Source organism: Equus caballus, chromosome 20, assembly GCF_041296265.1.
Source record: "Equus caballus isolate H_3958 breed thoroughbred chromosome 20, TB-T2T, whole genome shotgun sequence".
In the NCBI taxonomy this organism is placed as follows: Eukaryota; Metazoa; Chordata; class Mammalia; order Perissodactyla; family Equidae; genus Equus; species Equus caballus.
In genome coordinates this window covers 12,621,773-12,645,887 of record NC_091703.1, presented here as the reverse complement: position 1 = coordinate 12,645,887, position 24,115 = coordinate 12,621,773, and the positions used below count along the sequence as shown (strand labels likewise).

General features: G+C 45.7%; 1 protein-coding gene across 2 annotated transcripts in view; it reads left to right on the top strand.

Moving 5' to 3' along the window:
* NEDD9 (neural precursor cell expressed, developmentally down-regulated 9) overlaps nt 1-24,115 on the top strand; it is a 179,453-nt gene that overhangs the window by 105,664 nt on the left and 49,674 nt on the right. The window contains exon 1 of one of the 2 annotated variants that reach the window (XM_023624459.2): nt 22,654-22,986. The exons of the other annotated variant lie outside the window; for it this stretch is intronic. The gene's annotated coding sequence lies outside the window, so the exon portion shown is untranslated. Of the gene's footprint in view, nt 1-22,653; nt 22,987-24,115 lie in introns of those variants that run through there. 2 annotated transcript variants of the gene reach the window in all.

The following is a 24,115-nucleotide window of genomic DNA, read 5'->3' as shown; positions in this document are numbered from 1 at the left end:
AACATTTAGGCAACCATCTAATTTGATCTCTCATAAGGTTCGATCTTATTGGCATCACTCTCAATGTCCTTACCCTAGATGTAAAAGTGGCTAGTTAATATTTGGTCAGTCAATCTTAAAATAATATCTACCTCTGTTATTCAGAGAATCAGAAATTATGCTGATTATTCCTAAAGGTCTGACTCATTTTCCTAACTCCAGGGAGGGTGAGAGAATATGTTTCAGCCACTCACGTCTCTGTATTATTTTTGTAGGGGGTCTTTTTTTTCTTTTTTTTGCTTCAAATAAGAACATACAACACAATTCCATCACATAAGCAGTCAATTTTGCTAATAATAATGCATGCCTAGAGCTCTAAGATTAAATTACATGCACATAAAATTATTCATGGTGGCACCCCTTGGTCATGGTAGTTTTCGGGGACAGGACTAAAACTCATCTTCAAAGTCCACCCTGTGACATTGAGTTTTGTAGGGTCCTGCTGTTTTCAAGGATATGATCAGATGCTTAATTTACAGGAATCTGAAAAATGATTTGCCTTTTAAAAACTTGGAATTTGCCACTTTTGCCCCTATTCCAGGCTGGCCTTTGGAGATGAAAGGTCTTTAAGCTTAGGTTAACTGGAAAATGGTTCTGAGTGACTGGGTTGCAGGTAGAGTGCCCTCCAGGAACACCTTCGCTTGCACAAACGACACTCCCAGCAAGACAATCAGAGCAAAGGCGATGGGAGGCATCCTCCCACTGCCAGAGGGTCTTATTTTGTAAGCCTTCTCAGCTTGCCTGGGGTCACTGGGTGACAGAGGAAGGGACACTCTGCTTGATGTAGCACAAAGGCCAAGCATGTTTCCCTCCTGAACTAGAAGCCATGTCCGGCTCCTTCATGTGAACTGCCCAGAGCTGGGTCATGTTTCCAGGTCCCCCTCAATCTTCCACAAAGAGACCCCCGGACCCCTAAGAAAAACACCAGCAGCACCAAGTGCCAACAGAGAGAAATGAGGTGTGCATTTTCTGGTTTCACGTTGCGGCTTCTCCAGCTCCTCTTACCACAGAAATAACATCTGCAATGCCAGAAACCTCTGAAGCAATAAGCAACCCTTCCCCCAGACGGTCACCAACTCTGCCTTGCTTCGAGGCACAATCAGCTCTGAAAAGTTTATGACTTTGTGGCCTCCAACCTGAATGGGCATTGCCCCTTCGGAGAGCTTAATGACCTCACGCAGCTTCACATTCACTCTAGGAGGAACGTGTGGGCACAGTCACCAATGGAGTGTCACAACTTGCATGGCTTCAGGTCATTCAGAACCTGCCACCTTTAGTCCAGATTCCAGATGGCAAACTGGCTTCCAAAGCAGGTCAAATAACAAAAACCCTTTTTCAGACCAATAACTGAGTGGCCTGAAACTAAATGTAAAGCATGCATTGAAACCCACAAAACCACTTCCTTTCAAATTCTTGATAGCAAACACATTAGATCAGTAAGCAGTAATTGAGGCGTGCTGTAAGCAAAATTCAGAGAAGAGCATTCACACCTTCTACAGCAGAGCCCATCTGAGGTGCTGGGGCCCAGCTCTCACATTGTTCTCCTGCGAGAAAGATGCTGATGTGCAAGCAGTGGTGGGCTGGCAAAGCCCCTGAGCCTCCCTCAGAGCATCCCATAGCTTAATGTTCCGAGTCCTGTAAAAATGTGGTTACACCGGGAAATCGACTGCTGTGTATGCTGCAGGGTGCTGCGAGGAAATTGGAGTTTGTCTGTGTTCACCTTGGACTTCGCTATCAGATGATTCATTTAGAAAAAGGTCCATCGTTGTGGCCTATGAAGGTGCAACCAGTTACATAGCTGAAAAGTAGCCTCTTCCGTCTGGCCTTTGCCTCTTTGAGGACATATGTGCCAACTCTGTGGAAAGTTACCATTTGCGATTATTATCAGTTATTTATATCTTGGTGTGAATGAAGGCTGAGAGTTAGCTTTAAAAGCAACAGATAGACATAAGGACACTTGTCCGTGAGCAAGAGAATAATCACTAAAACAGGACACAAGGAGTACAAAAGACAACCTTTTTATTGTACTCATTTAACACACACACACACACAGCATCCACGTTGTGCCTGGCGCTCTGCTGGGCTACTGGGAAGGCAGAGATGAAAAGCTTCGGTTCTCACCCTGTTGAGAGTTTTGCCTGACACTGGCTCTTCTGTTGGAATGGAGTTTGACTTTGCAAATCTCTTAGTGCTTCCAGGCAGAACTCAGGAGCAAGACGACCCAAGAAAGAACAAATTAGAATAAAAGGGGAGGAGTAAGAACAGCATAGAGAGTGGGGACATTGACAGAAAGCAGCAAAGTTCAGAAAAATGATCTGTTTGGGGGGCTATGGAGACAGAGCCAGACTAGGATTCCAGAGACCCGAGGGCTGGTTCCAGGGTGGTCTCCACGGAACTGTGGGCCCTCAGGAGGCCTCCTCCCAGCTCCAGGTCCTCAGTTTCCCCTCGGATAAATGAGGAAGGTAGAGTTCACCAGCAGTTCTCAACCAGGGGTGATTCTGCTCCTTCAGGAGATGTTTGCCAATGTCTAGAGACATTTTTGGTGGTCAAAACTGGGGTCGGGGGGGGGTGGGGATGCGGGTACTGGCATCTAATGCTGCTTAACATCCTACAATGCACAGGAAAGCCCCACAACAAAGAGTTACCAGCCCAGAATGTCAATTGTGCCAAAGTTGAAAATCTCTGGGCTGCACCATTTGAAGGGTCTATTAACCTCTAATAAGATCCATGTGGCCAATCGCCCCCACAAAACTGGGAGTTGGATGGCCATACTTGGCATTTTTCCAAGGGCCTGAGAGCCAACATGAGCCATTATATGTATAAATTTTGCCCTGTTTCCTGGCATTCATGAGCATGTGTCCAACACACTCAGAGACTGACCAGTGCTACTCAAAGGGAGGTTTGGCTGGCAGTCAAGTCAGAAGGTGCATGAAAATTGACCAGTTAGTAAATATGCCATCCACGTGGGAGTGGCTCTGAGTTTGTACAGTGTCACCTGAATCTATTCAAACTCATTGATACTAAAAGGCTACTGAAAGGGCTCTTTTGAATTCACAGAGTTTGTAACAAGCATATAATATAAGAATTAAATATCAAAGAATACTACAAGCAAGATGCCACCTACACTTCTTGGTCATTGGTGAAAAGAGCCAATAAGAGCAGAGGTGGCCCTGTGGCTGGAGAGTGGGCTGGAGAGATTCCAAGAATTATAGAACCATCCTGCCCTCTTGCCACAGTATACCTGTCAGGAAAAGAAAAATGCTAGTGCCCTGGAGGTCTGGACAGGAATACTCCCACTTGAGTAGTTGGGGTGTGACCTTGTGAGGTATTTGGCATAGAAAAGGTGGTTCTGAAGAGCCAAGGCCAGTGTCTTGTGAGTCTGCTGCAATCCGCTACCCCTCTGAGGCCTGAAATATCCCCTCAGGACAGTGGAACTGCCAGTCTTCAGTTATGACAGACAGAGCCCCACCACCCTCTAGCAACAACTGCTCATAGTGACTTGTGAAGTTCTTCTCACTTTGCTGGGCCATCAAGACCCAGATGCTCTTGTGGGCATGCTGCTTGGAGGTCTAGTGGTGCTATTCCCAGATCTTCTGAAAATGTAGCAAAAAAATCAACAGGAAGAATGGAGACCACAGCTTTCCCTCATCTCCTGCCCAAATTACTGGAGCAGCCTCTAACTGGTCTCCTCACAGCTATCGGTTTCCCCTCCAATCCCTTCTCAGCAGTGCAGCCAGACTTATTCTTTCGCACCCAAAGTAAATTGTGTTACACTCTTTCTTAAATACATACAATGGCTTCATAGTGCTCTGGGGATTAAGATAGAATTCCTTGACAGATCCCAAAAGGCCTTGCCTGGATCCACCTGCTACCTGCCTCTCAAGCGTAATATCCCACCATGAAACACACTGACTTTCTTTCAGTTCTTTGAATGCCTTCTGCTTCCTTCTGCCACAGGGCATTTGCACATATTGTTTCATCTGCCTTATATCCTCTTCCTCCCAGGCCCTCACCACTCATTGTCACCCGGTTAATTCTATTCTCCCTTCGCAGCTCAACTCAATCACAGCCTTCCTCACAAAGGCCTTATCCAACAGCCCTCACTAGGTCATTCTTCATATACTCCTTCTCCTGGCATGGTGAAGCTTCTTCATAGCTCCTCACACAATAGCAACTTTACATTAACGGATGCATTGCTGTTCAATAAATATCTACTGAACAAACAAATGAAAGAATCAGTCCCTCCTGGGGTGGAATAGAGACTCTGACCACACATTTCTATGTCTCTCTCTTTGGTGGTTCCATCCTCTCAGCATGGGAAGCTGTTGGCTTCTCCCTGCCCGTCAAGAATTTCCCTTCCCTGCCAAGCCCAGTTCACCCGCTCTTTCCTCTGTGAACTCCTCTCTCATCTCCCACTGCTCACAGAATTTATTCATCCCTGGCTGTGATCCTGCAGCACTTTATTTGTATCTTTTCACACGTTGCCCTGAATCAGCATCCGTCATAGACATCTTAGTCTTCCCTTTCGGACTCCAAACTCCTTGAGAAAAGAGACCCAGCCTAGCATGCTATTCTATAAAGTTGTATGTGCATAATAAATATTTGTTAAACTGAAATGCCACTCATTAAAGCTCTGGGGATAGGAATAATCTCAAGTAGCAACTCTAAGATGACACTGATAGTGGCATTCCACCCACTCAGCTTTCAAGAGGGGATGGAGAATGGGGATGGGAAGATGCACTCTCTCTGTGCGGAGAGAGAAGGTAGGTCTGTTGTGAGCATCTTCTACTTAAAAAGAAATTACTATCATCTTCGTGGCTCAATGGGATTTCTGCTCTTGTTCCCCGTGGCTGCCACGGCGGGAACCCTATTTCTCTGTGTGTAAGGGTGTCAGGTTTAGCAAATAAAAATACAAGACTCCCAGGTAAATTTGAATTTCAGATAAACAACAAATATTTTCTTCTATAAATATGTCTCAAATATTTCATGGGACATACTTATACTAAACAATTATTCATAGTTTATCTGAAATTCAAATGTAACTGGTCATCCTGCATTTTATCTAACAAGCTTAACCATATGCTTTTGAAGATGCCATGATATTAACTGATGGTTCCAAATGACTATCCACAATGAAATGAATTGCAGTACAAAAGATCAGAAGAATGTAATTCTTTCCCAATGTTTACTTGTTTGTCTATATGGCTCTCATGTCACTGTGTGAATCATCATTGTCATAAAGGGCGGGTCCTGGATCTATTTTTTCTCTGTATATAATCCTTAGGGTGATGTCACATTCACGTACACACTGAAGGCATACCTGTGTTGCCACCTATTATGTCCAGGAAGAAGGAATGGACTTTGGTGATAGTTTTTATAATGTTCCCATAGAGCATTTCGAGTTAAAGCCCAAAGTAATACCATAATTTCCCATACATAAAATTTTACATTGAAAAAATAGAGAAATGGAAACCAATTTTAAACATTTTAAGTAAGTTAACCTGAAAGTGCAGGATTTAACTCACAATCAAATGCGAGCTTGTCCCAGGGTATGGGGTTGTGCAGGGAGAGCAAAAAGAGTATATTCTCCAGCAATTTTCCTGGAGCCCTGCGCCTTTTCAAGGAGAAAGACATAAAAGTGAAGAATGGGCCATACACCCTGATCAAATTTTCCTTCAGAAATACAGCTGCTTCGGCACCCCGCCTCCCTGCAACCTCCATGGAGGAGGCGAGATTCCGACGACTGGGGCGGCTGTGTTTGATTTCATTATTTCTTTTCCTCCCTTACCATCCTGGAAGGTGAGGTTTTTTAAAAATTATTGACAAGAATGAACACTCAGTTTGATTTGACAAGTGTTTGTGAGTTAAGCAGCCGTACACGTGTGAATGTGGTAAAACGTAATAGGATGTTGCCTCGTTGAGGAATTAAATGGGAACCCATTAGGACTAATATCGATGCATTTTCTTTTAACCATAACCTGACCCTTGTCTGGAGGCTCTTGAAAGAATATGTCCTGGCTTCCTTGGGACTCGGCTGTTTGCAAGAATCTTAGATCATCAAGACAAACTTAAACATTCTCGTGTCCCTCTGTTTCCCCAGAAGATAATGTTTTGTTCCTAGGCGACCATCAGTTAACATTAAAAACATCTAGCTCAAGCCCAATTTTCCAAAAGAATGATTTCTGTGTTGAAAGTGGGGGAGGAGGGAGACTACATTCCCATCATCTCTATCTCTTTCTGTCTAATTTTTATTTCCTTTTTTTTTTAAGGATATGTTGACCCTAGGATACAAAACCAACTTACACACAAAAACAAATCAGATATTTGGGAAACGAGCTTTTTCTGGGAAAATAGAATTACACCAGGCTAGGAATTAGTTTCTCTCCAATACCCATCATTTATGACTTTGTATATTAAGATGGTAATGCTTCACATGTGCCGAAGCTCTGCCTAATTAACCAGTGTAAGTGACATGGAACTAAGATGTCTATTTTCCAGCCGCTCCTTTCTGAGCTCTGTAGCGTTTCTTTGACTACAGAAGGGGATGCTTCCAGGAGGCCTGGGAAAAGGTCAACCCTAACTTCTACGGTCTTTAACACCAGTTTGCAATGAATCATGTTTTAGTGTGTATCTGTGATTGTGTGTGTGTTGGGGGGTGGTCGGTAGGGTGTGCCTTGTGCGTGTGTTAATTTGTTTTACTCTCTTTAAAGGGAGGGAAAGGCTCACTCAGATGCACGGAGAATTATATTAGCACAGGTTTTGCTCAGGTATTCCAAACAGGAGAGAGAAATGAGTGACCACATGGCAAGGACACGAGAGGTGCTTCGCTATTTCAATAGGAACCCTACTGCTCCTTCACTTGATTGGCACCTCTTAGAGCCTCCAAAACCCTTTTTCGACATTTGTGTTCATCTATATTCTCAGCTGCCAGGGGGCTGGAAATTTCATAACATGCTCAGACTGGTAGAAAATGAGAATGCCAGTTGTCTCCAGCGAGGCTTCCCTCTACTGCCACTACTGGGAGTCCCCGGACAGACCTGAGATGAAGGTGGAACAGAGGTCGTACTGCCACTCCGGGGAGAGAAGCTTAGGCCCTAATTCACCGGGGAAGGCACAGTAAAATCTGTGATTGACAGGAATCAAATTAACACCACCTCAAACCACAGGGCAGAGCAGAAGCACTGCAGTGGGGAGAGGCATTGGTGGGAAATGAAAGCAGGAGGTGAGGGGAGAATTTACCCCTTACCCCTCCCCCCTAACACACATGCATATATGCACAAACAAACGTGTGCACATGTGCACACGTGCACACACACAGACCCATGCTGAGGCAGGAAGCAGCACAGGGCCCACAGTAAACATACCACTGGAATTGAGCCACAGAAAAGTTAGTCAAAGACTCTTGGGGCAACTGGAGTACGAGGGGTCATTTCTTTGTAGAAACAGCCAACGAAGGATCATATTCTTCCGTTAAACCATGCCAGGTCCCAGTTTGCTTTGTTTTCCCTTGTACCACTGTTCCTAAGACTCGGAGGGGTTAAGTGCCTGACTCTGAGGGTTGAAATGCCCATGGGTACCTGGAAACGAACCTGGCAAGTGAGAGGGAACTGGGTTTGAATCGAGTCAGGGCTGAGCTTCTCTGCTGCCTGGGCAGACCACCTCTGCGGAAAATGAGCAGCCCCCACTTTCTCACCTCTGGAACTGGGGTCCTGATATGGGCCCCCCCACATAGAGGGGAGAGAGAACCATGAGAGCTGAAGGTGCTTCTGGATGTAGCTCCTCCACAAGGAAGGTTGTTATTTTCTTTCACAGTACCGATTTGAGCTCCTCACTGAACTGCCCTGGGCTCCAGCATCCTCGTCTGTTTAATACTAAACCCTCTGAAATGTCCCCATCACAGATTCCCGTTAACAGAGGGTGAGAGACCAAGAAAGGTGATTTAAACAAAACAACAATCAAAACCAAAAAAAGCACCTTTATTGGCCCCTAAAACCTTTATCTTCCCTGAAATGTTAGAATGGGGTTGACTGTATTAGTTCAGTTTGAATTAATTTTTCCATGTTGAAACAATTAAGACTGAGAGATGGAAATAATAGCCAACTAATTTTTATAGGGCTTGGCTTTTTTATACAATTGCATTTATTCTTTTCATTGTAGGTTATATTCCTTTAAAACCCAAATTAAACACTTAACACATAAGCCATCATCTCCTAAATCTCCATATAGCAGCAAAATTCTCCAGACATTTGCACAGATGGAAGAGCCAGGTACGGTACCTAGAGAAGTTAAAATATGGCATACTGCGAGCTGACCCCGTGGCCGAGCGGTTAAGTTCGCGCGCTCCGCTGCAGGTGGCCCAGTGTTTCGTTGGTTCGAATCCTGGGTGCGGACATGACACTGCTCATCCAAACCACGCTGAGGCAGCGTCCCACATGCCACAACTAGAAGGACCCACAACGAAGAATATACAACTATGTACCGGAGGTGCTTTGGGGAGAAAAAGGGAAAAAAATAAAATCTTTAAAAAAAAAAAAAATATGGCATACTGACTCAAAGTTAAAGATTAGAGTTAAAGGCATCAAGGAGTTTGCAGCTATGTGGTTTTATTCCCCAATCCAGGAAGAGGTACAATTTTAACGTTGCTAACCAATAGGTTCAGCCTGGGACCTTGTTAGATAGATTTGCAAATGAGAACTTCGAAACATGATGGGACAGCAGAGTTCAAAGGAGCCTCAACGCTCAGAGGAATCAGGGCTGGGGGCTGTGCCCACTTTTGAAATCTCAGAGCTGAAGTCATAATGCATTCCCCAACACACTTATCCCAAGGGAACAACTACTGTCACACTCACAAAGTGTCTCTGGACTCAGCTAACAGGTCTCTCTGGGGACCTGGGGAGGAGCGATTCCTGCTGGGAGAATGTCAGCATGCTGGGGAGGGGGCACCCGAGGATGCTGTGGTCATAGGACTGGCAGAAAAACCTCTTGAGTAGATTCAGAATGTGATTCTGGGCACTTAGCAGCCTCTCTCCTCCCCAGTGTGTTAAGGACATCCCGGGATGTTTTCCCTTAGCATTTAGGACTGGAAGCCACTCTGAGAAGGAAAGCGATGGAGGGTGACATGTGGGGATTCCAGCAAGGCTAGCATACAATTGTCTCATTTTCATGGGGCATCAAATTTAATTTAGCTTTGGCCGCTCTGCTTGTCATGGGTCTCTAACTCTCATCCAGAGCCAACATGTCACAAAAGTTTATGACTTTACACCGTCTTTGACCTCCAAGGATAATGGCCAGTTGGAAGAAAGACCAGCAGGGGCTCCTTCTTCTCCTAGTCCCAGTTTTTCCCTCCCTGTCTCTCTCTGAAACACAAGCCGGTTGGATGTTTGGCTATGCTTCGTCCACACCCATTGATTTGTACATCTCTTTACACGGAGTGAGGGAAGTGGGAGGGCTCATGACCCACTTTGGGACATAGAAGGTCACAGCCCAGGGACCTCTGCGGGTTGGAGAAAGCTGGGAAGGACCTGGTCCTGGCTAGAGCCTCTGGGAGCCCCTTCACCATGAGCTCTGCACTCACCACATTGTGCACCAGGAGGGCAGACCCAGCGGCAGGAGCTGGGAGAGAGCTCATGCCAGCAGACAGAAGCATAACCTCTGGGCAGAGGGCCGGAAATACAATATATTACCTAGTGACCCAGTGTGACCATCTGCCATGAGCTGAGGGCTCTCCTGACAGGCGGACAAAGCCTGACGTATGTATGTTCAGAGAATAGTTATCAAGCACCTACTATACCTATTTACACAGAAGTTACTTTTGGCTGACACTAATTGTCTTCCTCTAATACCCATTCTCCTCTTTCTTAGTCATGAAGTGACCACCCAGAGTAAAGACTACATTTCCCAGCTTCCTTTGCAGCTAGTTATGGCCATGTGACCAAGGTCTGGCTAATGGGATGTGAGCAGAGGGTCCAGGTTCACCTTCCAGGGAGGAGGCACATTTTTTTCACCTCCTTTTTTCTTCCTGCTGGCTGGAATGCAGATTTGATGGCTAGAATCTGAGCAGCCTTGGACCTTGTGTTGAGGATGGCAAGGCATGTGATAGGAGGGACCTGAGGCTCTGCAGACTTCTTGAAGCCCTCAACCAGCCCTGGACTGCTCTCCTCCAGACTTCTAATAAGGAGAAGAAAATTGACTTCTACCTTGTAGAAGCCTGTCCTTCTAGGGTTTTCCTCAGTCAAACCTAACTCTATAAGATTCAGTAAGTGTTTGTTAAGAGACTGACTGACCTATTGCATGATTAAATAGAAAAAATGAGTGAATGAAGTTCTAGGTGTGAGGGACTTCATGCTAAGTCCTACTCAGTAATGAGGTAGTAAACAGGACAGACATGATTGGGGCCCTCACGCATCTATAACCTCAACCTCGTAAGAAAGCTTGACTTTGAACAAAATATAGCAAGTGTGATGAAATTTATGAGAAGGGTGGTGTGCAATGGTGACATGTAACCGGGAGCTCCAACACGAAATGCAGAGGAATATTTCAGATGAATCCTGAACACTGAGCAAGAGTCAGGAGGTGAAGCGCTGTTGGCCCTAAAGGGAGAGGCAGCATGCTGCACTTGAAGCATTGGAAGAAGGCCAATGGCTGCAGCCCTGTGTTCAAGAAGAGTCACAAGGGAGAAAAGCAAAGAGGCAGGCAGAGGCCCGATCATGCAGGGTCTTCTAAGCCTTCGATGCTCTAAGCGTGGTCTATGGAGCAGCGGCTCCTTCTTCTGCAAGAGCATGCTGGAAATGCAGGCTCTCAGGCCCCACCCAGACAACGGAAGCAAAGCTGCATTTTAACAGGTTCCCCGGGACATTGGTGTGCATGGGCACATTGAGAACCACTGTTAGAGGCCACATTAGGGATCTGTGTTTTGTTTTATTTCATTTTGTTACTTTCTCTTGAGAAAATTGGGATGTGACCCTTTAAGCGTAAAAGTAGCATAATCAGATTTGCCTTTTTAGAAATTCTTTCTGGCCTCGGTGGAGACAACGCATTGGAGGCCTAAGTGGATGCACAGAGACTCAGGGAAGCTGTTGAATAATAAAGGGAGCGATGACAGTGGCCTGAGCTGTATGGCTGGGGACAGAGAGTACAGAGGGATGTGGATTGTTTGAAAGATACAAGAGAAGCACAACCAAGAGGATGAGTGACTGACTGTGAGCTGGGTAAGGCAGACGCCAGCTCCTGGCTTGCTGTGATAGCTGGATGCAGAGCTATTCTTTTGGGAGCTCTGGAGGATGACTGAGACCTCAGAGCTGGGGGGTCATAATCTTAGGTGACCATAAACAGCCCAGAGAAGATGTACAGTAGCAAGGAGATTTATTTTAAGGAATTGGCTCATGTGTTTGTGGAGGGTTGGCAAGGCCAAAATCTGATGGAGGGGGCCAGCATCCTGGAGACTTAGGAAAGAGTTACAGTTGCAGTTCAAGTTCAAGTTCAAAGGCAATCTGCTGATGAACCAGGAAGAGCTGATGTTGCAGTTGAAGTCCAAAGGCAGTCTTTAGAATTCTTTATTGCTCCAGAAAGATTAACCTTCTGTTCTACTCAGGCCTTCAACTGATTGGATGAGGCCCACCTATAAATGGAGAACAATCTGGACTTTATTCAAAGTCCACCAATTTAAATGTGATTCTCATCCAACACCCTCACAGAAACACCCAGAATAACATTTGACCAAACACCTGGTTAGGGTGGCCCAGCCAAGTTGACATCTAAAATTAACCATCACAGAGATGAAAACTGGGGAGTCATTGACATGTAGATAAGAGACTGCGAAAGCAGTGCAAGTGGGTTGCCTTGCCTGGGGAGAGAAAGCAAAGGAAGAAGGGCAGAGCCCTGAGGAGTATCTTTATTTAATGATCAGGTGGAGGAGACAGCAGGTAGCTGCCCAAAGAGATGGCAAAGACACTTGGCCAAGTCCTCAGGGACCAGCTCATCGGGGAGAGCCATGTGCAGGTAGCGGGGCCAGGCACGGGCAAGGTGGGGCTTCTGTCTCCCATTGAGTGAGTTAGCAGAGCTGGTGTAACTCTAGCATTCAGCAGGCTTAGTGCCATCAGAGAGTTGACCTCAAGCGCCTGGACAAGCTGGCCTTGGGGACACAATAGGCCACAGGCTCCAATCTGTTTCATGGAGGCTACAAGAGACCAGGAACCTGAGCATCCTACCAGAACAACTGAGGCCCTTTCCTGTCCAGACGGGGAAGATGTTTGTATAACACCTGTCCTTGCTTTCTGGCTCTTTTCCATAGAACAGCAATTTCCTCATCAGGGTACTTTCTGGGGACCAGTTCAACAATCTATAGAACCACAGTGTTCAAAGGCAATAACAAGTGTATTAAGAGCATGAGATTTTAAGCCAGACAAGCCTTGGGTAAACCCTTGCTGTGTGATCCTGGGCAAGGTATTTACCTCTCTGAACATCAGGTTCCTGGTCTATAGTGTAGGATTCTTAACTCCTACCTGATTGGCTCTTACGGAGATAATGCCCTCAGCTGTATCTGGTGCACAATCAGACCTCTACATGGTAAATACAGAGAGAAGAATCTCCCTGTCGCTGAAGACCTTATTTCTCCTCTCTCCAAAGCCTTCCTTCCCCAGCCCTCCCCAACTCACCAACACGCCCCCAAATTGGCTTCTTCTTTCTATATTAATTACCATGTTTTGGTTGTTACTACTCCACATTCCCTCACAAGCATTAAATGTATATGTGTGGTCATACAACCGAAGCAATCCTTTTAAATGCATACAAAAATTTTAATGGCCAATCTCATGTGTGTGTCAGCCTTTGGAATTGTGCTGGAAACAAAATGCACGAAATCAGTTATAACTTGCTATTGCCAGACAGAAATTAAATTGGCGGCTGTGGTTGCCAGGGGTTTGAGGGCAAGGAAGAGGGGAGGAGGAATGGGGGGGGTGACTGCTGATGGGCACGGGGCTTCTTTTTGGGATAATGGAAACGTTCTGGAATTAGTAATGTTGGTGGATATACTAAAATATGCTATGTGAATATACTAAAAACTGCTGAATAATGCACTTTAAAATGGTGCATTGTATGCATGTAAATAGTTTGTCAATGAAAACAAATTGCTACTGCCTGGGTCAAGTAGGACTACTTCCAAAGGCAGCTGTTATGCAAACATGAGGCGTCGCCACCAAACAAGGCGCAGTCAGGAATTCACATGGATATATAATGACGCCGTGACGCCAATGTTAGGCCAGTAGGAGTGGACTGTGAGCCTAGCACGAATGCAGGAAGGGGCTCACCAGTAGAGGCTGGAGGAGGTTTCAAGGAGAAGGTGAGACTGAGCTGAGGATGGGGAGGAACGGATGAACTTGAACAGGTGGAGTAAGACACATTCCAAAGAAGAATCAGGAAGGAGTGAGAGATCTTGGTGTTCACTTTACTTGGCTGAAATTTTTAATTTCATTTCTTACCACAGTGTTTTCAAGGGGAGATGGGTGGACTTGAGAGGGCAGAGGAGTTACAAGAACAAGTGTTGGCCGGGCAGGGAAGAGCCATTTAGAGAGTTTCTTGAGAATCAGGCCTTGTCTTGATGTGAGGCAACGCAGGACCTAGTCATCTGAGGCATAGGAGCCATGCTGGACAGTCATCGTCATTCATTCTGAGGCATTTGAACACCTGTGTCCTATGTCATCTAACTCCATGTAAAGACAGCCTGTTGGAAAGAAAACGTTTCCACCAGCCGGGCCTTTGCAATTTTTCATTTACAAGAGTTGCCTGAACTGTTTGAGGGAAGTGAGGTTTCTTTGTTTTAAAGAAATATAATGCTGCAAGGCGGAGGGGGAATTCCTACACAGCCATCTTATTTTATGTGGGTGTGAAGTGAAAAACCAAGCGAAGCCTTTTTTTTTTTTTTTTTTTTGTTGAGCTGAGCAAAGCCAGAGTGAAGCGGGAAGAAAATGAACACGCACACGGGCTTTAAACACCACTTGGAAAATTCAGGGCGGGCTTCATTGGCTAACCCACAGCATGTCGGGAGGCTTCAGTGAAAAGATTGCCCCGAGGTCTTGATTTTTCTGTAAGATGCCGTGGGGTAGTCTCCACACTGCCGTGCCAAGTAGGCTGGTGGAGCCCAGAGCCCAGAGCCCAGAAGGCCACCTAGAGGTGTTTCATCCCTGGCACCTAAACCCTAGGACCTGGGATGTTGGCCTCTTCCGTGGACGCAGCTGTCAGTGAGTGAGCATGTCAGGGAGGGTGGCCGATGTGAGAGCAGCCCAGCATCTCCCTCCACCTGAGGCAGGCTGTGCGGCTGCCCTGCTGGTGGGCGCCCGGGCCCTGAGCCCCCGACACACACGGCACTGATGTCCATCTTCTTATGTTCCATTTTACTGGAATATTTTGTGGGCTCCCTCTTTGAGGTGACGTCAGTCTGGATCTATGGCATCTTTTATCCTTTGGTATTAACATTATTATTTTGTTAGCAGCGTAGCATAGTATGATCACTCTTTAAATACCACCCCCGCCACCCCCAAAGTAACTTGTCTGCTCTGAAAAGAAGTGGTTTGGCATAAAGGGAAAGTTTTTAAACATCCCTTTTCCAGATGGACCGCTCTGTTAAATTTATATACGTATACAAGAAAAGCTACACCATGTGGAATGCTCCTAAGTGAATATTATTGTTTACTAGACTTCTTATTCTTTCTTATGGCATTTTATAACAAAATATCAGCAAGCTCATAAAGAGGGCTTTTTTTAAGGTCCGTAATCTTTCTAACCATAACAAAAGGGCGGTAAATATATTGTACAAGAGCGCGATGGAAAAATGTGCTAAAATATTTCCATAAATCAAATGTAGTACTTTGGCATTGACTCTAAAGCATTAAATTTAGTAAATTAGAACCAGATGATTTTAAAATAGAAACTTACATAACTTGATGGTGTGATTTTTTTTTCTCTATGCAAGTTTATCTTCATGAAGTCCCCTTGGCTGCTACCGTAATAGGTATTTAAGAAGCGAGCACAGCGTCTGGGTATTATTCGTCTTTGTAGCTCCCGCGGTGCCTAGCATTCTGTAGGCAATTAGTCAGTATTGGTGGACAGGTGAATGAAATCTCAGCAGTGATTAACAACGACAAGTTAATTGGCAAGGAAATGTAATATAAATATTTATACGGATCTACAGGTAGACAAAACACCGCTACCCCACGCTTAATAGTAAAAATATGTCTTCCTTTGTCTTTCATTGATAAATCTGTGCATCTAAATCAATGGATTTGAAATAACAGGGTAGATCTGCTTCTCATTTGGGTCCTCATTCACCCAACTCCAATCACCCTGGAATTTTCCAAAGACATAGTCTCCATCCTGTTTGTGCCATGTTAAGAGCCACAGAAAAAGTGCCTTTCTGTCATTTCTCCCTCTCTCCTCACACACAATTTCACAATGTAGCTGGTACCTTAAGAACAAGCTAGGAATTCAATGCAACACATAGACTGAGAAGATCCTAAATGTGGTACCACAGGCAGCATAACTGAATAAGTTATAGTCTTTGCCCTCCAGGAGAATACTTCCTGGCAAAGGGTTAGTCAGGACACTGTAGTTATAAGAGAAAGAAGCTCAACTCCAGCTAGGCTAGGCAGAAAAATGTGTTTATTGCCTTATGAATTGGTTTATCTAAGAGTAGGCTTCAAGTATGGTTGGATTCAGAGGCACACACAACAGGATCAGAGTTCTCTTCCTTCCTCCACTTCAATATCTTTGCTCCTTTTTGCATCTGGACTCATTCTTGCTATAGACAATTCTACAGGAATTGTAGGAATGGAGGAAAAGATGTTCACTGCCAAGGATACATTAACCACTTATGGTCCAAAGAAAGACAGTCCTCTGTCTCCCAACCTTCATTTACAAAATCTCAAAGAAGATCTCAGATTGACTCTCTCTGAGTCACATGTCAATTTCTTGGGCCAATCACTGTGGACAATGAAACACATTCCATGACCTACCAGGCCTGAGTGGTGGTTGGGGACCTCCATTAGTGGGTATTTATGCTGTAAATATTGAGGGTAGAGAATTGACATGGATGACTGGAAGTGGGAAGTAGGAAGGAAAAAGAAACAAAACATCAATCTGAACTTTTGACTCTAGGCACCCAGGACAATGGTGGCATCATAAATGGAAATAGAATAGTTAGAATTGGATACTGTTTCAATGGGAAGTTCATATGTGTATTAGCCAGAGTTCTCCAGAGAAACAGAACCAATAGGCCAATAGGATGTGTGTGTGTGTGTCTGTCTGTGTGTGTGCACAGAGAGAGAGAGATTTATTTTAAGGAATTGGCTCACATGATTGTGGAGGCTGGCGAGTCCAAAATCTGCAAGGCAGGCTGGCAGGCTCGAGATCCAGGGAAGAGCTGATGTTGCAGCTCAAGTCCAAAGGCCATCTGGAGCAGAATTCCCTCTCCCTAAGGGGACATCAATCTTTTTACTCTTACGGTCTTCAACTAATTAGCTGAGGCCCACCCGCATGATGGAGGGGAAACTGCTTTACTCAGAGTCTACTGATTTAAACTTATTCGCATCTAAAAAATACCTTCACAGCAAAGTCTAGACCGGTATTTGACCAAATATCTGGGTACTGTGGCCTAGCCAAACTGACACCTAGAAGTAACCATCACACTACGTGAATACGAGGAGTTTATGAGAAGCCTCTGAAGTATTTGGGCGAAGTAGGAAAGGAGAGTTTGGAACTCAGACCACAGGTCAGGAGATGTGATTGTCATCAGCGTAGAAATGAGAGTAGAAGTCATTGGAGAGGATAAGAGAGATAAAGGAGAAAACACAGAAGAAAAAAAGCTGAGGATGGATCCTTGGGGAAAGGCTGCCTGAAAAGAAGACCGAAATATTGGTGAGAGAAGCAGAAGAGTTCTGCTGTGGAAGCCAAGGGAGGAGACCGTGTCAAGACAGGCGGCAGTGGAAAACGTCAGGAACTAGGGGATGCAGAGGACCCAGGAGGGCCCCCAGCTTGGGCAGAGGAGGGCAAGGGGGCCAAGCAGTGCTCCTCAAAGTATGGTCTGCGGATCTGACCAGGCCACTCACGGGACATGCCCACGGGGAGAGCAAAAGTGAGAGGGAATGCTTCACAACTCCGGCAGCAATCAGACAAGAGTCATTTTATATTGGTTGAATTCACTAATAATAACAGCAAACCAGCCTTGTATTTTGTAAGTCTTTTTTATTTCATTTTTCTACTATTGTATTTTTAAGTATTTTACAATACTACTGGTTCATGGTGGATTAGGAGTGGAAAACACTGGTACTTTACAGTGAAGAGCAGGAGAAGCGCTGGCCTGGGTGGTGGTGGAGGGAGTGGCTGGCAGAGGTGAGGAGCACCGAACGGGAGGCCAGGACTGGGACAGCTCCCTCTCTGGTCACGGCAAGAGAAAGAGAGAGAGCGCTTGGTTTGATGTTGGGGGAGGGAAAGGTGGCAAAGTGCTGGTCTGAAGAACTAGAGAGTGTATCAGTGGTCTGAGCTCATTCCTCCACAATCATAAAGTATAAAAATCTAGAGTTCTTTCCTAACTCATTGGGCAGCAAAATCTGACCTGGATTGACCTGAGGTAGTCATATTGCTCATTTACCACACTTGCTATGAATCTTCGTACATCTTACTGCCAAAATATGATAGGGTTTGCGTACAGGATGCCGGCCCAGGTCCCGCTGGGAGTTTTGTGATGCATGTGTGATATAGGCACTAAATCTGTTCCTAAAATCCGAAATATTCTGCATTCCACGACTCATCTGGCCTCCAGGTTTCTGAACAAGGCACTGTGGGTCTGCATTTAGGATGAGGAAGACCTGAACACATGTGTAGAGAGCAGGATGTGCAAGATCAGGGGTGCGAAGGACGGAGGCAGAGCTGGGGAGCTGAGTCTCAGAGTGGGCTTGAGAGGGGAGAACCAGAAGCACAGAGCTGTCTGGGTAAGAAGGAAAGATTTTTTTTCCTGGTGACTAGAACTGCACAGGAGACGGCTTTTGAAGATACAGAGTCATTTTGGGATGGCAAAATCAAAGCTGTGGAACACGTGGCCTCTCTTTGGGGTGGGCGGGGAGGGCATAAGCCTTCCTTCTCCCAACTCTCCACGCTTCCAAAGACCAGAAGCTCCAAAGGCTGGTTAGACATGAGTCATGAGAACCACAGGCACTGAAGTTCGAGAAAACCCTTGCAACACCCCCTTGTCTACACCCTCTCATGTGAAATCACAGGCTGCCAGGACTTAAGCAAATTAAGACAACTTATACTTAACATCTGTAAACCTCAGTGGTGTGAGTGAGTGAGCCTTGGAGTCTCGTGCATGCTCATTAGCAGGGCCCCCCTTCAGCTTTTTTTGTAAAGAGAGCAGCTCTTTATTTCTCGGCTTTGGTGGGCAGAAAGGAACACGCTGTCCACACTCCACACGGCCAGGCAAGGGTGGACACCGGTTTCTCCACCCCCGCCCAGTCTCCGGCCCACTCGGGAAAGGCATTCCTCTAGCAGACAAAATAAAAAGATTGCTGATAGCTGGAGCACTTTGCTTGCTAAAATGAACCAAACTCTTCAAAAGCTTGGACTCAACAGTGCCGGGTGCACTGTGTCCCCACATCACATTCCTCTCATCCTGCCCTCCTCGTCTCCCACACCGGGCCCTGCATAACTCGGATTCCTTTGACTCGCTCATCAGCGCCAGCTGGCGGCCGCCTGGGCTGGCCAGACAGGCCAGATGCCCTGGGACGGGGCCTGCGGGACCCTCGCTGGCCTCAGCAGCCCGGAGCATCGAGGGACAGGAGGCAGGCTTTCTTGGAGGATCAGGTCAGCCTGCCTCTTTTAGGGCCCCAGGGAGGAAATGCATTTCCAAACCCTGAAGAAATGGTTTACCCTGTGCCTGCAGGAAAGTGGTTATTTCCTGGTTAAAACACCCACCCCGGGCTCCCCATTCTTTCCTACCGCCCCTCCTCCCCCCGCCTCTACCCCAGAGTTATGCTGGATGCCGGATGTGGAAGGTGTCTTTTAGCAGCCGGTTTGTCTGGAGAATGGTAAAGCTCAGGGGTAGATTGGAAACAGAACATCCAGCCCCATCCAGGAATTTGGGAGTAAGCTCCTCTGTTTACTCCACCTAGACAGTAGCAAAAACCGGAGAGTGAGAGGGAATTGCAAAGTTCTAGCATAACATGTCATGTTATCATATCGTATCACATATAGTACAGTGAGAACATATATGCGAGGAGGGGTCAGGAAGACTTCAAATTTGAGAATATGAAGGAAGAACAAAAGTTAGCCAGAAGGAACCGGGGTGCCTTTGTCCCATCTTAGTTAATATGTACCATGTAGCAATATTATTGCACTGGGCAGTGCCTTCAGAAAGAGCAGAAGGCCATCCCCCATCCAGCCGTGGAATTCCTGTTTATTTGGTCTTGGCAGATCACCTTGACCTTTGTAAAAATCCACAGTCTAAAGTTTTTACCAGCAGAAGAAATTTCCATGGCAGTTTCTTATAACAAATTGTTTATTTGGACGAAGTGAAGCATGCAATAACAGAACCCTTCAGGGCGGAGAACACAGGGGAGGGCCTTTGCCAGGCAGTCGGCACAATTTTACTATTAAACTCTTTTTGTTCCACTGAACTTCATTCCTTTGCCCAGCTGGATACATATAAATAGTAGAAATGTAAACCTTTGCACATTTAATGGAGATAAATAAATCTAAATCTAATTTTTCTCATAATTTCGCCCCTAAATTAACTCTCCCCTATCCTTCATATCAAGAAAACACGAAACACTGAAGTGGAGCCTCACAATTGCTTGTCATATTTCACTAGAGTTGAATTTACTTAACATGTAATTTAATCTATTTTTTTAGTTCTTTGGGGGGAAAAGGTAGTAATCAACTATTCCAAAGTTACAATGACACTATTATATATGTATATATATATATATATAAAACATTAAAAACTTCATAACTGCACAGCTTTTCAAAAATCAAGTCAAAGCATTGCCCACAATCACCCCAGTTACAGGGGTCTATCTAAGTTTTTAGTAGCACGTCAGTGACACGGTATCACATACATTCTTTCATGATTAGTCAAAAATTGAGAGGGGCCTAAGACACTCCGTTTTAGGCCTTCACCTTTGGGAAAATTAAAAGGCACCTCAAAGAGGGTGAGATGGAAGGCAGAAGGCAGTGGGACATGGGGTGGGGGAAGGAGGGTGGAGATTTTTAAAAGACAGTAACAATGACACACTCATAAATGTGGCTGAGTGAAAAGGGGTAGTGAGACCTTGTAAAGTGCTCACAGTGTGGTAATCCACTGTCACGCAGTGACGCAGTGACGAGAGATGGAGAGGAATCATTTCTAATCTCCTTTGTTTACAGCCCCACCCCACCCCAGGTGGCTGGTCATTGAGTGAGAATGAGAAATAAGTCAGGGAGGGACAAAATCAGAAGTAATTTGGGAATCATGAGTCAATGACCCTTTTTAGTAAACACCACCCTGCATCTGCAGAAATATATATTTTAAAACAATGCCTTTAACAACTCTTTCAGAAAGCAGAGTTTATTCCCAGGACACTGCTGTTAAAAGGGAGGAGGGGAGGTTGGGACTGCCTGGCCTTCACGAGGTCTCTCATGCCAAAATATTAGTGGAGAGAAAGTGAATGGAAGCTCCATCCCACAACACATGAAGTAAACACTAGAGACACTTCCTGGAGCTTCTCTCTAATAATAGACTTTCATTCATTCCAAGGGCTTGACCAGCTCAACACATAAAAGAGGGCTATTGCCTAGAGCGAGAGGTATTCTTTCCCCGGCCTGCTAAAATGTGACTTGTTTTTTCCATGTTGACATCAGCAAAGGCTGGGTACATGGACAAGATATGGGGCTTTGAGAAGACATAAGACGAGCCTGAGTTACCCGAATAGGTGCAGAAGGGGATAACACTGAAGAAAAGACAGGATCCCCGTCTGTAAGTGGCTTAAAATCTCATTGTAGAGAAGCAGCTCTTACAGGTAAAACAGTGCAAGGCAATAACTGAGCACTAATTACATGCTCCACACACAAAACTGTATGCAGCATCACATGAGGATTTCTGAATGTCTCGACCCCAAGGCCTCACACCAGGCCTACTGAAGCCAACTTAAAGGGGCTGAGCCCCAGCATTGCTAATTGCTTTTTAAGGGAGGTCAGATTTGGGAAGCACTGGCCTGGGTGATGAGAGACACAGAGGGTGGGTGGGAGGAGGTCAACAATGGAAAGATTTTCTAGAAAAGCTTCCATGAGGGAGATGGGGTGCAGACTGGGGGGAAGATAGGATTTAGGGAAGCAGAGTGATGAAAGGAGGGCAGTGAAGGCAAGAGGGACTGCACACATCCAGGCTTGAAAGTATGAGTGAGCAGGGGTGCATGTGTTTGTATGCACACTATTAGCCCTAGTCACAACTTGAGAACAATACCTGCTCCTTGGTTAGGCTTAGCCTCATAGGGTAGAGATGCTACCTCATTGAAGTGACAAATAATGATGCGGAAGACAACCAGAGGAAGCCTGGAGGCAGTATAGCACAATGGTTAGGGGCATACAGACTCAGCAGTGGAAAGCCTGGGTTCACATAGCAGACCTGCCACTCACCTGCCTGTAACTCTGTGCCAGTTGTAACTCTCCGAGTCTTGGTGCTGTTACGTGTAAAATTAGAATATTACACCCTATCTCGTAGGGTTGTTGTATTAGATGAATATGAAACGCAGTAAGGCTTGTGAATATCTAGCACACAGCCTGGCGCCTGGGAGGGTTGCAGCCAAGGCGAAGGGGCGGGGTCATTGGAGGAGATTGACAGACATGCATCTCAATGGCTCATCTTTGTTTGGGGAGGTTTCTGGAGACTTGTAGAACTGAAAAGTTGCTGCCTCAGATTGTTTTTTGAAATAACTTTGGTATATGTAGATTTTTTTAAAAACATATCAAACTAGAAATGGTAAAGCATGGCCCTAGAATGGGTATTTCTAGCCTGTTTCTCTGTGGATGTGGAGGATCTGTACTTTAGCCTGAACTCAGGGTTAGATGCACCTTGCGCTGTTCTAGAGCATGGATTGGCAAGCTTTTTCTGCGGAGGGCCAGATAATACATTTTTTCAGTTTGGCTCTCCTTACCTCCTCTGTTGCAACCACTCAAGTCTGCCACTGCAGCTCAAAAGACCACTTGTAAATGAGGTGTGCCTGTGTTCCAATAAAGCTTTATTTATAGACATTGAAATTGGAATTTCATATACTTTTCACATCTCGTGAAATATTATTCTCCTTTTGATTTTTCTCCACCATTTAAAAATGTAAAAGTTATTCTTAGTTCGTAAGGTGTGTAAAAAGAGGCATCCCACAAGCCTTAGTTTTTGGGCTGACCTCCACTGAAGAGCCACAACTGGCGATAGGCCTTGACTTGGTTGTGAAAGGTGCTGATACTTCTAATAAGTGCAAACCGCATGCTGCCCTCAATCACAAGTTTTCCGCATTCCCTTCCTGGGCATCCGGCAGAACTTGAAGATAACACATGTTCTTTGAAGTTACATTTATCCTCCTATTCATTCGGTAAGCATTTAAGTACCTACGAGGGATAAGCCAGCAGGAGACAGAGTGGAACAAGATACCACCCCGTCCCTCTGGAGCTCACCTTGAAGCTGGGGAAACAGACATCAAAAACTCCTTATGATACAATGTGGAAGAGCCTGATAATACGGCTGTGTTCCAAGGACAATGGAGGCATAGTAAAGAGAGGGAGGAATTAGTTCTGAGAGGGCGAGGTGGGCAGGGTAGGGGCTGTTGACAAGGAAGCACAAAAGAGCTAGTGTTGGGGTTCTGCTTGACGGCAGCAGAGTGAAGAGAGGACGTTCTGGGCAGAGGGCCCCGGCTGTGCGAGCGTGTCTTGGATTCGGTGAGTCCTCCACTGTGGCGTGAGCGTGGGGGGTGGGGAGTGGGGTGGGGGGATGGTGGGAGATAAGGCCAGAAAGGGAGAGTGGATTCAGATTATAGTCCCATGCCCGTGTGTGCGAATTTTGTTTTTTAAGGCATTGAAGCGTCCCCAGAGGTTTTTAAACATAGCAGTAATGTGGTGGGCTCTGTATCTACTCTAGAAATTAAACAGGTAGCGATGTGAAATATAGGGTAGAGCAGCGAGAGATTTCAGGCAGGGAAACTAAAAAGAATGACCAGAATAAATCAGACAAGAGACACAGGGGCCTGACCTAAAGCACTGATTGTTGTTCTCGTCCAGCCTGGTGGGCCCTGGGCAGGACAGTCACCCTCAGAGCAGCACCTTTGTCCTCTCTGTGAGGGGCTGGACTAGATGCTTCCGGAGGTCGCTTCCTACCCTCACATGATCTGACTTTGCCCTTCTCTCATCGAGAACAGCCACGTTGGTTCCTTCCAAGTTATGGACAGAAGAATCTTTTCCCTCTAGCATCCTCTTGATGTTTTGCTGTATCCATGCCAGTGCCCAGTGTCAGCTGGAAAATCATTTGAACAGCATCCGATGCCATTTCCCTTGCTCCTGCCTGCAGGAGCATCTGGGGAGACAGAGCCCTTGGCAGACAAGCAGGCAGGTGGCAAGGCTGATGGGCCGAGAGTACTGGAGAGCACAGGTTTGGGTCCAAGCCCCAGTGTCCTGGCCAATTTTAGGAGGCCACCCATGGGAGTACTAGGGTGGCTCCATAAATCCATCGATGGTGTTTATGTAGCAGAGTTTAAGCAGTAATTTTGCATCCAAAATCTCAGGTAACAGATGGGGAAGGGGCTGTTTCTCTATTCATTGAGGGAATCTGTGTTTCCCCAAAGAGTTTTGAAGGAAATCTACTAGAAGCCGGTAATAAAGTCATGACTATCTGCATTATGTGAGCTGCATTAAGACCAGAGCTCAATATTTTAACTAATAGCCTGCTGCCCTGGAGTGTTTAAACAAATGGTAAGATCAGAGAGAAGCACATCACAGCATTCCCTGCTCAGAACACGCCAGTGACTTTCTGTCGCACTCAGGAGAAGATTCGAACAGTTACCACCTACCTCTC